Source organism: Rhipicephalus microplus, chromosome 7 (assembly GCF_043290135.1).
Source record: "Rhipicephalus microplus isolate Deutch F79 chromosome 7, USDA_Rmic, whole genome shotgun sequence".
Taxonomy (NCBI): Eukaryota; Metazoa; Arthropoda; class Arachnida; order Ixodida; family Ixodidae; genus Rhipicephalus; species Rhipicephalus microplus.
This window is the reverse complement of record NC_134706.1, coordinates 118,925,300-118,942,802: the sequence shown is the minus strand read 5'-3', so window position 1 is coordinate 118,942,802 and position 17,503 is coordinate 118,925,300. Positions and strand designations below refer to the sequence as shown.

General features: G+C 45.2%; 1 pseudogene; it reads right to left on the bottom strand.

The window, feature by feature from the left end:
* LOC119186094 (fatty acid synthase-like) overlaps positions 1–17,503 on the bottom strand; it is a 57,518-nt pseudogene that overhangs the window by 32,869 nt on the left and 7,146 nt on the right.

The following is a 17,503-nucleotide window of genomic DNA, read 5'->3' as shown; positions in this document are numbered from 1 at the left end:
TCATCAAAACGGTACCGCCAACGGTCAAAATTCCACCCCATTCACAGCGCCCACCAAGATTTCTCAGTCTTAAGCGTTCATACTTGTCAATTAAAAAGCAATTATTGCTCATATCTAAGACACGTACGATAACAACGCGTCAATATTCTGTATGTGTGACTTTACACCAGAGAAGGCATACATAAGTAATTCTATGAACCGTAGCGTTTATAACGCTGCGCTGACAATGCAACGCTGTGCACAGAAAGTAAGTGTTTTCAACGCTTTGCTAAGATGACATGGTGGTGGCACCTGCCCATCGCTTTGCTTTGTACACCTTATCACTTCCGAGATAGGCGCGCACGCCTTTCATCGTTTTCGAAGATAGCTGCCACATAGCGCTTGTGTCTCACGTGGCTCAATGCGCTTGTTCGCCTTTACCCACAGACACTGTAACCCATAGTTCACACTGAAGCAACCGCTTTTTACAGGGGCCAGGATTCGCCTGCCGCCGAAACGCAGTTTCGTTCGCACTGGACGTGTACCGTGCCACCGAATATGCAATCAACCACAGGGCCAGCGCGAGATGCATGCGCTGACACATGGTTGTTGTCGTTGCTCGCACAATGCATTATTCGGTGGTCTCGACTTAGTTGATTCTTGTGCGCCGGCAGCAAGAAGAAGCAGTAATGCTTACTTTGCTGGCAAATCGCTGTCTTGAAATGCATGAAGAGCAGAAAAAACTGCCGACGCCAGCGGCGTTGGTGGGTTACCCCCGTATTCTAGAACGTCCCTTCACTCAAACCTCCACCTTAACTTGAGAAAGGCGAGGGGAGCACCGTCTCTAGGCATGGCAAGTCACTGAATATGAGCAATAATCTAGTGCGATTCTTGACTAGCACAGCGTCATTTTCAGCCGAGCAGTGGCACAGAGCTCAATATTGTCTAGTCAAGGGTGAAAGTCAAGTCGAGGAGCATTTGTGAATACGGGGATTAGTCTTGCTCTGCAAGACCGTGACAAGCTCGGTCACGTCAAAGACAAGCTTGGCCATCGCTCTGACGAAATTGGGACGTGAAGTAGCACAGAGTTGGTTAAGCTACCTTTGATTACAACATTCACTTACGGGCACCGCAACATGACAAGTAAGTACGGCTTGGCCACCACTTTTCAAATTTCCTTGACTAGAGCTCCTATTGGTCCACGGCGACAGATTCGGGAGCAACCACCGCAAAAATTGATCCGAGAGCGATAGGCCCGGAGACGGCCCTTTCGGCGGATCTCGCCACCGCCGAATCGGATTCGGCGCACTTTCGGCTGCCCCATTGCTCAATGTACACTCGCCCCGACGCAGCGCTTCCAGAATAGAATTCACCAATTTTCTCGCATAGAACATCGAACAAAGGGCTTGTTCACTCTCTCCAGACGCAAGACTATATCGTCTTTTGACAACATTTGCAATGAAACATGCAGATACGGGGCCATTTTTCGTCCACCGTAAGTTTCATTTAGAAAACGAGCACCCTTTCTTTGATAGAAGGCCCGCAGGTCGCGGGTTCGAATCCCGGCTGCGGCGGCTGCATTTACGATGGAGGCGGAAATGTTGTAGGCCCGTGTGCTTAGATTTGGATGCACGTTAAAGAACCCCAGGTGGGCAAAATTTCCGGAGCCCTCCACTACGGCGTCTCTCATAATCAAATTGTGGTTTTGGAACGTTAAACTCCACATATCAATCAATTCTTTGATAGAAAGAATGCTGTTGAAAATAATTGTGTATATTTGCCTGTGGCGATGAACAAATGATGTGTTTGTGTTGCCGCCACCTTCCCATGCAGACAGATGCCATGCGACCATCTACATGAAAGACAGTTTAACGGAGCCGCAATATTCACCTTCATTTAGGCGCTCAACACTGATTAATAACTAACTTTCACGTCCCCGATGTTTTTATTCTACTAAAGTCTTCACTTCACTTACTCAAGTCAAAACTATTCTTCGGACGCTGATGCCACTCTGAAGCTTCACATGAAGCCCATGAAAGGTTACTTTTCGAAATCGCAGACAAGCAGAAGATCTTGAGTATGAGGCTTAGCGTAGAATATTTGGGTCACTTCATGCGATACCACGCAAGAGTGAATAAAGCTCGGTATTGACTTGGCTAAAAAATCCCCTGGCCTTTTTAAGGCTTGTTTCGATGTGGGATATGTGAGCATTTATTTTGGTAACAATAGAAAGACATAGAGCTCTATAAGAGTCTGGATAGCACTGCAGAAACATAAATAGGAACGATTGGTTTATTTTTGTGATAGAAATCAGAGGGACACTCACGGCTGGATTTTACCGCTGGAGGTGGCGTCGGCCTCACTCACCGTATATGTATATGTTGTAGCGAAGCCTTCGAACAGTGGGTCATCATCTCCAGCGTCTTCTACTGGGTCGCCCTCTTCGTAAGAAGAAGAGCAGCTTGGGCAGAGAGTCGGTTCCCGCATTAACTGTCGCTGTCGTGCAGCATCGTTGAGTGTCCGCCAATAAACATCTTAACAATTTGGTGCAGGTGCGGGATATCAAAGACTTACCACCGCATTCGCCAACGCTACTTTTGGGTCGGCATGTACCGCTACAGGCAGAAATTCATTCGTTCCTGCATAGATTGTGCACGCCGCAAAACTCCAACGCACCTGTCGCTGGTAGAACTGCAACCTCTACCTTGCCCTGACAGGCTGTTTGGGCGCGTCCGCATTGATTCGTATGGGCCACTTTCACTAACGTTGGCTGGTTACTGCTGAGCTATCGTCGCGGTAGACCACCTCACGCGATACGCCGATACTTTGAGCAATGTCGCCTCCTTCCTGCTCCAGTGATGCATGCTGCGACAAGGCCCATCTCAAGAACTGCTCAGTGATGGAGGCCGTGTCGTCCTGTCCGAAGTCGTTGAAGCAATTTTCAAACAGTGCAACGTGGTTCACCACAAAACTGCTGCTTACCAACCATAAACGAATGGGCTCACAGAACGCTTTGACCGTACGCTCGGCGACATGTTCTCTAAGTACGTCGGCACCGATCACACAAATTGAGATGCCATTCTACCGTTCGTCACCTACGCATATAATATTGTCCCTTAGAACACTACTGGCTTTCACCTTTCTTTTTATCATATGGGAGACACCCATCGCACACCATCGACACGATACTTCCATACAAGCCAGATCAGTCGGAGTGTGCGCCCTCTTGCTGAAGAATGTCGAGAGCTTGCAAACACCTATACTGCACATGATAAAGAGCAGCAGAAGAGTCTTTGAGCTGACACCAGAACTACTGCGCCCACGTTCCTTCCTGAAGCACTCGTCTAGCTCTAGACTCTTATCACTGCGACTGGCCTAACTTCAAAACTATTGCCCGAATACGAAGGCTCCTACCGTGTCGTCAAATGCACTTCCCCAGTCAACTACTTGATTGAACCCATCGAACTATCTTCGGACATGCGCCGTCGACGACGCGACAATGTTAACGTGGAGCGCCTCAAGGCCTACCATGGACCTCTCATAGTAACCAGCTGTTAGGTCGCCAAAACAGTTAGGTCACCCTTTTTGTACCAGGTGTAGTTGTAGCGAAGCCTTCCAACAGTAAGTCATCCTCTCCAGTGCCTTCTATTGGGTCGCCTTCTTCGGAAGTAGAAGAGCAGCTCCTCTAGAGAATCGGTCCCCTCATTTACTGTCGCGGTCATGCAGCATCGCTGAGTGTCCGCAAATAAACGACTTAACAACGTATCAATATATATCAAAATACAAGAAAGAAAGAAAATTGGCAAATCCCACGTACAGTGGGAATCGATGATATGCGAAGCACGAATGACAAATATGCCACTTCAAGATCAGCACAACATTACGAGGTGGAGCTAAATGATGCCGTACATGACTTCTGTGTCATGATTATCATGTTTGGATGTGCCGTTTACTTTTGCCATCTATTTACATCACGTGATACCAAATTAAGCGCATGTGGAGCTAGCGAAACGGCCGCGAACACGCTATGAGCGTGGTATGCTGTCATGTTCTTACACGACACGTGTGTCATGCTTATCATGTTTGCATCAGTCACATCTTTAGTCATCCATTGACGTCACGTAACACCAAATTCGTTATATGTGAAGCTAGCAAAACGGCCGTGAGCGCATCATGAGGGGCCCAACATACTTCAATGTAGCGTTGACGCGTGTGCACGCTGGGCACAGCGACGCTACGTTAGGAAATTGTGAGCACTTGATAGTCTGACGCCCGGCGTGACCAGCGTCCGTCGGCGCGGCCCGACGACAACCGGCACGAAATGTGACATGCTGCATTTCGCACCCTTGCGTTGGTCAGACAACACTGCGTTTCCTTCTTTTAGTGACGGAGGGACGCCGGACGCGCTGAAACGCGCATGCGTCAAAGCAACGCAGCGTGGCGTGTGCCTGCGAGTATATGGCAGGACCGGCGCCTGGCGTGGCAACGCTGACGTGATGCGATGAAATGAACGCCGGCGAGCACGCGCACCGCGTCACGTCGAAATGTATAGGTGCCTTGACTGTTGTATGTATTCATGTTCTCAAATGACACACATCTCATGATTATCATGTTTGCACCACTCACATACCTTCGACATTCTTTAGCGTCACGTAATACCAAATTTGGCATATGTGAAGCTAGCGAAACAGCTCCGAGCACGTCATCAGTGTGGCATGTAGCCATGTTGTTACATGACACGCATGTCGTGATTATCACTTTGGATGTGTCATTTATCTATGTCGTCCGTTCGTGTCGCGTAATACGGGCTCTAGTACATTTGAAGCTAGTGAAACGGCTGCGAGAGCATCGTAGCATGTAGTCATGTTGTTACACATCACGCACCTCCTGATTATCATGTTTGCGCCAGTATCATACTTTCGTCATACATTCACGTACTGTAATGACAAATTTGGTATATGTGACAATAGCGAATTGGCCGCGAGCGCATCTTGAGCGTGGCAGGTAGTCATGTTGTTACATGACACGAATAACACGCTATTCATGTTATGGTCTGCAGCTTGTGTTCGCCATGGAATAATGCCATGTCAAACAAGTTTCGAAACGTGCCATGTGAACAAAACCACCGCAAGACCTGTAGGACCATGAAATGTGAATCATGACATTTATGACATACATAGTATTTTATGTTTTATTTGGGAAATACTGCAGGCTAAGAATAGCCCAGACAGGAGTGGGGGTGGTAGAGTATGAGAATATGACCAAAAAAAGCAACAATACAGAAGGCACAAACTAACAGGTGGATATGCAACTCATTATGGCTCTGATTATGATTATCATGTTATGCCTTGAAAAATATGTTCTTGATACAGAGATGTTATGCCGTACCAAGTTTGGTATTGATACCAATATCGAAATGGCGAGGAGAGCTAGAAGTCTTAGGTGGCGAGATAGATAGATAGATACACCTAAAGTCGCGGAAGTTTGCCAAGAAATGCTTGGCATTTAAAAAAAACAGGAAAGACTCAAGCGCACAAAATCGAACTTGCGTCCTCTCAATCTTCAGTGCGAGACATTAACCGCTGAGCCACCAAGGTGAACGCCCTTCATCTTTCAAACGGCAAGCTATATATATCAACCACCTACCGCTGCTCACAGGAATCTCGGAAGGAATTGTCGTGTTTTCAGCAATACCAGCAAGATGACGCAAAGGGCGCACTTCGCCACATCGCGCGGTAGGGTGCGCTCTAATCTCCCACGCGTACTTTGCCTTAGAGAAGGGGAGCGACGCTTTCTCGCCTGCCTTTATCTTGCTGCGAGGAATATGGGAGGGTGTTACGTCATAGCTGATCTCGGGATTTACCTGGAACCATTCTGTTGTAGTTACCTAGCGCACAAAGGTCCGTTCAATCATTGCATTCTCCGTTTGCAAAAAGCGCACGCTTTTCCGACACAGCAAAGTAACAACTGAGGCGCTAATTCGCGTGCATACCTGTGAATACGTGCCGTGCGTCACTCACGCGTGAAAAACGTGGGTAACATTTTATTCTGCTTTCAATTCTGCGCATGACCACCCAATTTGCTGCTATCACGTTCATTGCTTCGCCTTTGTGGCAAAGCTGTGACTTTTTTTATTTGTAAAAATGGTTGAGAGCCACTCTGCACGTGAAACGCTTCCCAAACAAATGGGCAGCAACGAGTTGTTGCCTAAACATATAACACCGGCGCACAGTGACACAGAAAATATGATTGCAAAGTGATATAGTGTCCAGAAACCATGAATCTACTAAAAGAAAGTAGTGGATCACACTGGTGTTCAGAGGTGTTCATCATGATGCTGGTAGGGGCAGTAAGAAAAGTGTTGTGAAGGAGAATAGCAGAGACAAGTATAGTTCTAGCAGCTGAAAAGCTTTCTCAACAGCGATGCCATATATATATATATATATATATATATATATATATATATATATATATATATATATATATATATATATATATGTATATATTTATTTATTTATTATTTATTTACAATACTGCCAGTCTCTTACGAGACCAAAGCAGGAGGGCATGAGTTACAGAATACAATGAAAGCTAAGTACTTTCTTACAGGCGGCATACAGAACTGTAGTTTTTTAAAAAATGGTAATATTAATCCTAGTTACATAGAAACATTAGACATAGGTATTTATGCACTCCAAATATTCACACTTCGGAAGCAGCGAATTGAACCTTTGCTGCATAAAATAATCAATACAGTTTTATACAGAGGAGGCATTGTGTACACTTATACATCCAAAAAAATACTACTGGAAAACAATAATGGAGGTCATGGTTGAAGAAAGCCTTTGTCTCAAAGTATAGTCTCAATTTTTGAAGTGAATTCTGCCAGTGATGGTGCGTTAGTAATGGAGGGATCTAACCTATTCCATTCGCTGATTGACAGGGGGAAAAAGGATTGCTTGAAACAGTCGTTGTTGGAAGCGTATTCTTTGATAGTGTATGCATGTTTATGTCGTAGTGTTCGTGATTCTGCCAAAGATATGTACCTGGATGCATCAATCCGGCTGTGGTTATGCAGAATGTGGTATAGAAATTTGAGACGCGCAATTTTTGCTCTTGTTGCAAGCGTGGGTAGACCGGAGGTTTTTAAAAGGTTTGTGGGCGAGTCGGTGCGTTTGTACTTATGTATAAACCTAATGGCCTTCCTTTGAACCCGTTCAACTTTTGCTATATTAGTAACACCTTGCGGGAACCACACAGTGTTAGCGTATTCCAAGATTGGTCGCACGAATGTGGTGTAAGTTAGGAGCCTAGTATCTGTCGGCGCGAAGGGTAAACGCCTTCGTAGAAAAAACAGTTTACGCAAAGCCGAAGCTGTAACATTGTTAATGTCCGCATCCCATCTTAATTCGGAAGTCAAGGTGACACCAAGATACTTCTGCTGCGTAACTCTTTGTAAAGGTACGCCGTTAATTGTATAGGTAAAGTCGGAGGGTTTTTTTTTCCTGGTTACCGTCATGCAAACTGTTTTTGTTAGGTTAATTACCATTTGCCACTGCTCACACCAGTGAGCAATCTTACTCAATGAATTATTTAAAGATAAATGGTCATCCGGACTGTTAATTGCTCTATAAATACTGCAGTCGTCTGCGAAAAGTTTAATTTTGCAGTCTATGTTATCAGTGATGTCATTAATATAAATTAGAAATCATAATGGGCCTAGGACGGAGCCTTGGGGAACACCTGACTTAACTGAAGCCGTCCACGACGATACTCCTTCGAAAACCACGAACTGTGACCGGTTTATAAGAATGTCTCTTACCCAGTTCGTAATTTCCCCATCCCCAATAATGTTCTGCAATTTCGAAATTAGTTTAGTATGACACACTCGATCGAACGCTTTTGCTAAATCAAGTAGAATTACGTCAGTTTGGCCACGGTTGTTTATACTGAGTGCAAGGTCGTGGACAACCTCGGTAAGCTGCGTAATTGTTGATAAACCTTTCCGGAAGCCATGTTGATGGGGGGACAGAAGATTGTTGTTTTCTAGAAAAATAGTTAAATGCTTAGCGAATATATGCTCTAGTATCTTACATGACGTACTGGTGAGGGATATAGGTCTAAAATTAGAAGGAACAGCGGTATCTCCGGTTTTGTGTATGGGTATCACCTTTGCTATTTTCCATTCTGATGGCAGTTTTGATGTTTCTATAGATTTGCGATAAATTATGCCGAGGTATTTACTGCACAGTTCTGCGTATCGAAAAAGAAATTCATTTGCAATATCATCGTGGCCACTGGCTTTCTTCGTGTCTAGATTGAAAAGTAGGTTAAGAATCCCGGGGTCACTTATAACTAATGGTACAATGGGAATTCAGGCTGTAGGCAAGGCCGCAGGAGTGGTGCCATTGTCATCAGTAAAGACAGATTGAAAATAATCCTTGAAGATATTGGCCTGGTTTGTTTTATCGCTATCGCTTAAGCACGACTTTGTTTCAGCGGCAGGGCGAAAATGTTTCCAGAATCGGTGAGGGTTGTTTTTTATGTAACACGGAAGCGTTGAAGTAAAATATTGCCGTTTGGCGAAGCTAGCTTTTTGTTTGAAGTCTGTAATAGCACGTGCTAGGTTAGATGCGGTTACTGGATTCTTGCCTTTCTTTTTGATTGCTTGGCGTAGCCTCTTAACTTTTCGCTTTGCGTGTAAAACTTCGCGGGTTATCCAAGGATTATATTTTTTTTGCCTTTTTGTTTTCAGTGGGACAAAGTGGGTAACGCAGAACACAACGATAGTCTTGATGCACGACCATAGACGATTTACATCAGTCGTTGGATGTATAGCAAGGTTTGAAAAGTTTTCAAATTCGTGAGCTAAGTAGGTTACAATGCTGGCATCATCACCTTTAGGGAAATTTCGTACAGTAGTTACTGATGAACGTGGTGTTATGTCATATCCTAGTTGGAGCTGACAGATTGGTATGCGGTGATCTGATATCCCCGGAATCACATTGACGACTGATTTATTTAACGGGAACTGGCCACTAATCAATATAAGGTCGAGTACGCTTTTTGTTTGATCTTTTATACGTGTTGGCGCAAGCACGACTTGTTGTAGATTGAAATTTAAAATTAAATCAATAAGTGTCTCCGATGACTGTGACGTGTACTGCATGTTGTTCGAATTTATGTCGGGAAGGTTAAAGTCACCCATGATGATTAGTCGAGAGTTATGGGCATGAGTTTGAAGATAATCTTGGATCGCTATAATACATTTGTTGTCTGATGAGGGGCTTCTGTAAACGCACCCGGTTACTATGCTAATTCCATCACAATGAATTTTACAGAATACCGCCTCTGCGCCCATAACATCGGGAAGCACGATAAAAGGAATCGATTTGCTTATCAGCAGGGCCACACCCCCACCACGTGTGGGACGATCTTTCCGGATTACAACGTACTCCGGGGGAGTGAATTCGTCGTTTGAGATACCAGGCGTCAACCATGTTTCCGTGATGGCGACTATGTGTGGCTCTTGATCAAGCAGTAGATGTTCAAGGCTTGCTGTTTTATTTAGTATACTGCGGGCGTTTACAGTTAGTAACGTTATTTCTTCGATTGGGCGTGTTGTCGGGTCTTCGGGCGGTTTACTGTGCCGTTTTTTCCTACTGGTACCCTTTCACCCTTTTCGTCGTCCCAGACAAAAGCGACATCGTTAATATAAAGCTTGGTGTATGCTAGTGCGACTTTGTCTTTTTTTTCCCGATTAGATTTGGCGCTGTCCCAAAGCTTTTTTCTTGTCTCACGGGTTTTGCGAGCGAAATCCTCCCCTATAGAGAGGTCGGTATTCTTGAGCTTGAAGCAATTCTTCAAAATACTCCCTTTCTGTCTCGAGTCAAGAAGCTTCAGAATCGCTGGTCGTGTCTTGTTTGGCGCATATCTGCCTAACCTATGAATTCTTTCAATTTGAACCGGCTCCAGCTCAAGAACACTTTCTATTATACCCTTGTTAACTGCTTGCTCCAGTTTATCGCTTGTTTCGTCTTTCATTTCTTCTAGGCCATAAATAATTAAGTTTGACCGACGGCTGCGGTTTTCAAGCTCCTCAACTCTTTGCTCAAGCGTTTTAATTGTACTATTCATGGCAAAAACCTGGTCGTTGCAGGCTTTAAGTTTTTCTTCTAGTGCGCCTAGAGCGTCCAGTTTATTTTCAATATCCGCTAGTCTCTGTTCCTTAATTTCCTTAATATCTGCGGAAATTACATTTAGTTGCTTGATGATTTGAGAAAGCTCAGGTCCGGGATTGGTCTCTACATCACCGCCGAGCAACAACAGTTTTCTCACGAACAATGAGCATTCGAACAACAGATCACACAGCCGGGGGCACGGCAGCACCAACAGGCATCGGTCACTAGAGCAGATGCATTTACCGAAACGTTTCCTTACCTGCACAAGGAATACGAAGTGGTTAGGGACCCGCATGGCCAAGGTGCTGCCGTGCACTTTGGCCGCCGCGCTCCTGGGTGACGAATTTATAGGCCGATCCGCGAGGGGCGACCACGGGTGAGCGCATGCGCCGCAATCCGCGAGTGTTGACGAGTGCTGATGGCGTTGATTATCCAGGGCGATCCTTGCAACTGTCTCTGGCACGTGGCTGTTCGTTGCATTCCGAGTGGCGTTAACCGAAAATGGCTTTCCGGTGGCGCTGGTGCAGGGTGGGAACAGCAGGCCGAGTAGAAACTGCACAAGGAATACGAAGTGGTTAGGGATCCGCATGGCCAAGGTGCTGCCGTGCACTTTGGCCGCCACGCTCCTGGGTGACAAATTTATAGGCTGATCCGCGAGGGGCGACCACGGGTGAGCGCATGCGCCGGAATCCGTGAGTGTTGACGAGTGCCGGAATCCGTGAGTGTTGACGAGTGCTGATGGCGTTGATTATCCAGGGCGATCCTTGCAACTGTCTCTGGCACGTGGCTGTTCGTTTCATTCCGAGTGGCGTTAACCGAAAATGGCTTTCCGGTAGCGCTGGTGCAGGGTGGGAACAGCAGGCTGAGTATAAACTGCACAAAGAATACGAAGTGGTCAGGGATCCGCATGGCCAAGGTGCTGCCGTGCACTTTGGCCGCCGCGCTCCTGGGTGACGAATTTATAGGCTGATCCGCGAGGGGCGACCACGGGTGAGCGCATGCGCCGGAATCCGTGAGTGTTGACGAGTGCTGATGGCGTTGATTATCCAGATTATATATATATATATATATAAATATATATATATATATATATATATATATATATATATATATATATATATATATACAGACACACACACACACATATATATATATATATATATATATATATATATATATCACATCTTTCCTTCTTACAGTAGTTCAAAGCAGCTACATCCCACTAGAATATAACATAGTGAGATATAACAGCTGTGGTACACGCAAGTTGTTTTTTCGAGCGTTGCAGAGCTCTCTCGCGAGGCGGATCACGTTCGGCTGGTTACTTCAGAGCAGCCCACTCAAGCTCAGAGCGCTTTCGTATTGACGTCGGACCGCGAAGAGTGGTATACTCGTGCGCCTCGTCTGGTTTCGACATAAATTTTGGTGGCTGTAATCTTCTTCCGGCCTTTCAATTGATCTGCCCAGTGTATGCACGTTCGCCTCAGAAATCCGCTGTCTGGCTCGCATCAAATGAGCCCCAAAATTTCGACAATCTGAGACAGCACGCGGGTGCATCCAATGGATTGTAACGTTATGGAAGTGTGAATGTCTATGACATCAGGAGAAGTTTGTGAAGAACAGCGACGATGACTAATAAATCTATTTAACGCCGACTTCAATAGATACGGCACCACTTCTTGTCAGCCTAAAAATAACAGGCGAAAAATATTGATAAAGACACAAAAGCTCGGACTGCCTGAATGAGACTAGATGGCACAGTTGTTTTGAACACCAGAAATCATGAATATTATTTTCCAACGAACTTATCCGGCGTCTTTCAGGCCAAAAGGCGCCTCACGCAGCTTTTATGCGCCTGAATGCCCTGATATGGCAGCAGTTATATTTGAAGCGGTATGAGCCTTGGGACAGAAGAAGAAAGAGCACAAGAACCGGGGGGGGGGGGCAGAAAAGAGGAGAAGGATGAAGTTAGGAATAAAGCAGATTAAGATGGATGCCAGTTCCATACAGAAGCTATAATGCTGTTCTTTTCTTTTAACCAGGAACTCTACATTATTTTGGCGCAGCCGGCCATCAAAGCCAACATGTGGGTGACGTTCTTCGTTGACGAGACCTCCGCGGACGAGATCATCTTTTCGAAGTACCAAGTTCAAGGTGAAGCAGCGGTGGGCGTGCCCAATGAGCTCTGCTCAGAAGAACTCGTGAACCTAGTTGTGGCAAAGGCAGCCGTGGGCCCTACTGAACTACGACGGAAAGGTGCTCTAATAGTGAACTTGCGTGCGGCGACCTTCTTCAACCTAGTCCTTGAACCTGCGCGTAGAAGAGACTCAGGATCACAGTCTTCAACGGAAGAACTGAGCCTCGTTTTGAAACCTCTCCAGCTGCAAGATGAACAGATTGCGCAACCGAATCAAATAATAAAAAACCCTTATACGCTCTTTAAATGCTGAGAAACCACTGCCTAAATTCGTAGAGCCTGATGCCTTCCGCGGCATATCTTCATGTCCAGAAGGTTGGCTTGAGTTCTACGAATATGCCTCTGAAAAAAGAGGTGGCTCTCTGGTGAGGATAAAATCACTAACATGCGTGTTTACTTGAGAGGTTTTGCGCTCATGTGGTATGAAATATGCATTCAGGAAGACAGCGTTGACTCTTGCAGTCAGTGCAAGAAGAAACTTTTGACCGTATTCGTAAGCAATCCAGTACTTAGATGGAGTACAGCACTTAATTTCAAGTCCAACCAAAGCTTCCTTGTCGAGTGCTTCTTCGTGAAACGCCGTCTTTTAACGCCAGCAGAGCCTTTGCTTTCATCTACGGCCATAGTAGCCTTAATAACGCATAGATTAAAGACTGAAGTATTAAAACAGTTGCAATTACGGTCACCGAAAAGTCTAGATGACCTCCTGGAGTGTCTTCAGTACTTATCATCAACATCAAAAACTAGTACAACCACTAATTCGAGCTGCTCTTTCAGTCGAAGTAAAGCGGACTGGTCAAGTGGCGATCAGCGAGAACTTAGTCACCTCGCAAGTACCACAAATAAATTGACTTGACGCACTCCAACAGGTCGAGTGAATAATATCGGCACTGAAGCTCAGGAGGAGTCGACAAAAAATATAATAAATGAGGGTGATCAGTCCCACCCGGTGACTCCAAATGAGACTGTTTATGTAGGTTGCTCTAGCCTACTTCACATTCCCGTCAAAGTAGGAAAGAAGCCGGTGATGGCTCTTGTAGACAGCGGTGCATCTGTGTTTATTATAAATGCTAAGAATGTGTAGGACCGTCGCATGCATAGTGGAAGAGTCCTACAGGTACAAGGCTATGATGAAAAAGTAACGTTACATGATCAGTGGGCCTTTGTAAACATCCAGTTCCAGGGTCAGAAAAATAGAGAGCGAAGTGTTGGTGGTAAAGAGGGTGACGTACAACTTTCAGGAGCGAAGCTCCTTAAGTCGTGGGCTGTGCGTCCCCTGTATGTAGCCACCTCTCGTTCAGTTCTAAGTATTACGCTAGCCACCGCCCGATCTAAAGGGTACAGTCATATCAATCCGTCCATCCGTCCATCCGCCCGTCCATCCATCCATCCATCCGTCCATCCATCCATCCGTCCGTCCGTCCGTCCGTCCGTCCGTCCGTCCGTCCGTCCGTCCGTCCGTCCGTCCGTCCGTTCGTCCGTCCGTCCGTCCATCCATCCGTCCATCCATCCATCCGTCCGTCCGTCCGTCCGTCCGTCCGTCCATCCATCCATCCGTCCATCCGTCCATCCGTCCGTCCGTCCGTCCGTCCAAAAGATGCAAGATGTTATAAATTAGACGGCGGTACGTGTAGTTGATTATGAATCATGCGAGGTGTTATAAAATAGGAATGATGCCACATATGGCGCGTGTCATCGTTCGATATAGTGCGGCGACGTACGCTAGGGGGAGCGTTGCAATAAAATTGAGTGGGCAAAATGTACGGAGGATTCATGGTTTACCAGGTTTACCTCCGGAGCTTCGCCCACTCATCATCATTCACTTCGTGGATATGGCGGCATTTTTTTTGCTATCAAGACAAGGTACCAAAAAAAATTAAAGGTCAATGTATACTGGGACGATGTGGCTCTAGTTGAGGCCGTAGTAAGGAAGAAGACATATGCAGATGCTCTATTAAGATTGATGGTACGAAGCAACACGGAATAATCAGAAGAAATCAACGAGGTGAAGCTGTTGGAAGGCTCCGAACAACTGGTTTTTACTGAAGGTCGGTATCAAGTCCCACCAACACTTGTTTTCATAGTCCTTTATTTGTACCACGATAGCCCAGAATCTGGAGCACACGACAGATTTTGGCGTACCTACAACAAATTGATCAAGATATTTACATAGCCTCACATGAAGAAAGCCGTCAGTCAGTACGTTCACTCCGGCAATGTGTGTCAAGTACACAAAGTCCAGTATAAACAGCCTACGGACGCTATGATACTACCCTGCCACTAGAACGTGCCTTTCGAAGTTGTTCACCCGGATTTTGCCGAACTAAATAAGAAACCGGAAAGAGTCAAGGGAACTCAAGCTTTTCTTCTCGCCATAGATGAATGCACGAGGGTGGTCGCGGAACGAGCAGGAAAATAAGATGCAAATAGTGTCATAACTCTCATCGAAAGAGACATGTTAAACATTACACGGTCAATCATATGGAATAATGGCCGTGCATTCAAGAGCGAAAAGCTAGCAAGATGGGCTCGGGATCACAATATATCGATCAAATTCTGTGCTTCATACCATCCCGCAGCGAATGGGTTGGCAGAACGTGCCACACGGGACGTGAAACACTACATCAAGATGTACGATATTTTTTCTGCTGAATGGAAATGTTCTTTGGAAGCCGCCGTGAAACATCATAATCGATCCTATGCAAGTGGATTGAAGTGCAGTCCACAGTACGCTTCTTCAGAAAAAACCCCTATTTTGCAGGCATACCTCGGGTTTGGACTCTTGGCAAACACCAAGATGGTCGAGGAGAGGCATGAAAAATCACAGGAGTTGAGATACCGAAAACGAATGAAAAAGAATTTCGACAAGAAGCAGCGAGCAGCCATGCCAGTCATTCAATTTACCGACCTCGTAATAGTGAAGAAAGGCATAAAATATGGTAGTGCCAAATTTTACGGTCCTTACTATGTGACCAAGACAGCCACCCAAAACAGAATTAGTGGTGAACGCAGATAAGTTGAATGTGCTTCAAAGGGCAGTTTGCAATAATCTGCAAGTTGGCTTTCTTGTAAGGCTTGTTTTCAAACCAAAAACTCTCGTTCACAGGCTGCTTTTCTCGCTCATTCTGCAGCGAAGGCACGTGAGCATGGGAGTACAACAAAATGTCACTTCTCTGAATTCCAGCGATGACACGGAGCACGCGACTACAACACAATGAGTGAGCAAAGCAGTGTGTGAACGAATGTTTTAGGTTGGAAAGCAAACTACACAGGAAAGCCGCCTTGCAGATTATTGCAAACTGTCCATTGGAAATGTCTTCCAATATTACACCAGGAGGGGTAATCAAAAGAAACCGGGAAAGATAAAGCGGTATGAGCCTTGGAACAGAAGACATAAAAGCACGAGAGCCGGGGGCAGGGCAGAAGAGAAGGTTGAAGTTAGGAATAAATCAAAATAAGATGCACGCCAGTTTCATGCTGAAGCAATAACGCTGTTCCTTTCTTTTAAGTAGGAGCACTACAATATTTATGACAGCTACTGTCTTGATCACATAAACGTGGCATATAAAGTTATCTTCTGCAGATGCCTCACAAATGCAGTTTACTTGAAGCCGTGCGGTGTATCGGCACATTTCTCTATGGCTGATTGGTTCAGTCAGCACTTGTTCTTAGTTTATCATGAGGCTGTTCGATTAGCATAGCTCATTAGTTAGCCCGTAAAGTATCAATGAAATGAACGACAATTATCAATGAAGGCGAGTGTCTTCAGAGAAAATTGTCTTTCCACTGAGAGGTTACAGTAGCCCCATGACCAAATCATTATTAGTCATGTAACACCTCACTGCTTCTAGCATGACTCACCTCGATCAGAACTTTTCCAGTGTGTTAACTGCAGCCGCAAAACGGAACGCTTTTTCGGCCTCCTCTCGGGTGAACGTGTAGGGCATCAAAGTTTTGACCACTTCCTTGTCGATTCCCTCGGGAATAAGCGATCTGAGGTGGTGCTTCAATGCAACAGAACTTGGATCGTGGTTCAACAAGCTGTCCAACATCACACCGTGGAAGCTCACGTCCTAGAGAAACAATGACATTCCAAGAGTTTTGTCCTCAAACAGGTCGAACTTGCCGATCTCCAAAAAGCGACCGCACGTTGCCAAGCAGCGAACGCTAGCCAGCAACTTATCGCAGGCCAAAGAATTCAGCACCAGACCCACTCCTGGAACAGCGGGTTGAATAAAAGGTAGAGATAAGGATCTTGTTACGTTCGCATTGTTGCAGATACATGTGATAGAATTTTGAAATAACAAGTTGGCTAAACGATAAGGTAATAATAGAAGCAAATTCACAATATTTACATTGTGCAAACTTTGAAAACGAGCCAAAAGGAGGTCCTGATGGAATAACCATCGCTTAGCATGTAACATATACCTAGTATTTATCACATACTCAATACCAAATACCTGGTTGTTGCAGTGGCAAGTATTTAGATATGAAATCCAACTAAGGACTGAAGCGATGTCTAAAATTGAAAAAAAGGAAACAAAAACAGACAAGGTATTTAGAAAAAAAACGGTTGTTATCCCACAGACTAGACTAGTAAACGCTCACGACAAAAGTTGTTTGGAACAGTATGGGTGTGTTATAATTAAAAACGTGGTGCCTTGTTTGCTTGAGAATGATTTATAGAGTGCATATTGCCCACCAATGTGCAGGCATTAAGCACTTGATGATGCAAAGGATGAAGATTGTAAGGCAGTGTACCAATAAACTCTTGCTTTTAACTCCATACAATTGGCATATTATCAGTCGGCATCCAAAACTTAAACATTGGAAATTCATTTTCACCATCTGGAGTACATTTGATAAACTTGAGGAGAATGCTTAAAAAGCATTTGCTTGTGCCTGCTTAGCTCCGCTGCTTTCCAATATCAGAGATTTATTGTAGAGCAAGACCTTGAGATCCTGAGCGAAAACTATCAGAAAAATATACAAATGAACGCATGTTCTCTGAGCTAGAGAATACTCTGTGTAATGTGGTAGCGGAAAGTTTTTGAAACCAAAATACTGAAAGTATTTCCGTTATAGAGATGGGCGTGGTTGTGGCTTCGCCAGACGTGCAAGCCGCAAAAGGGTGCTCTCTCATCCG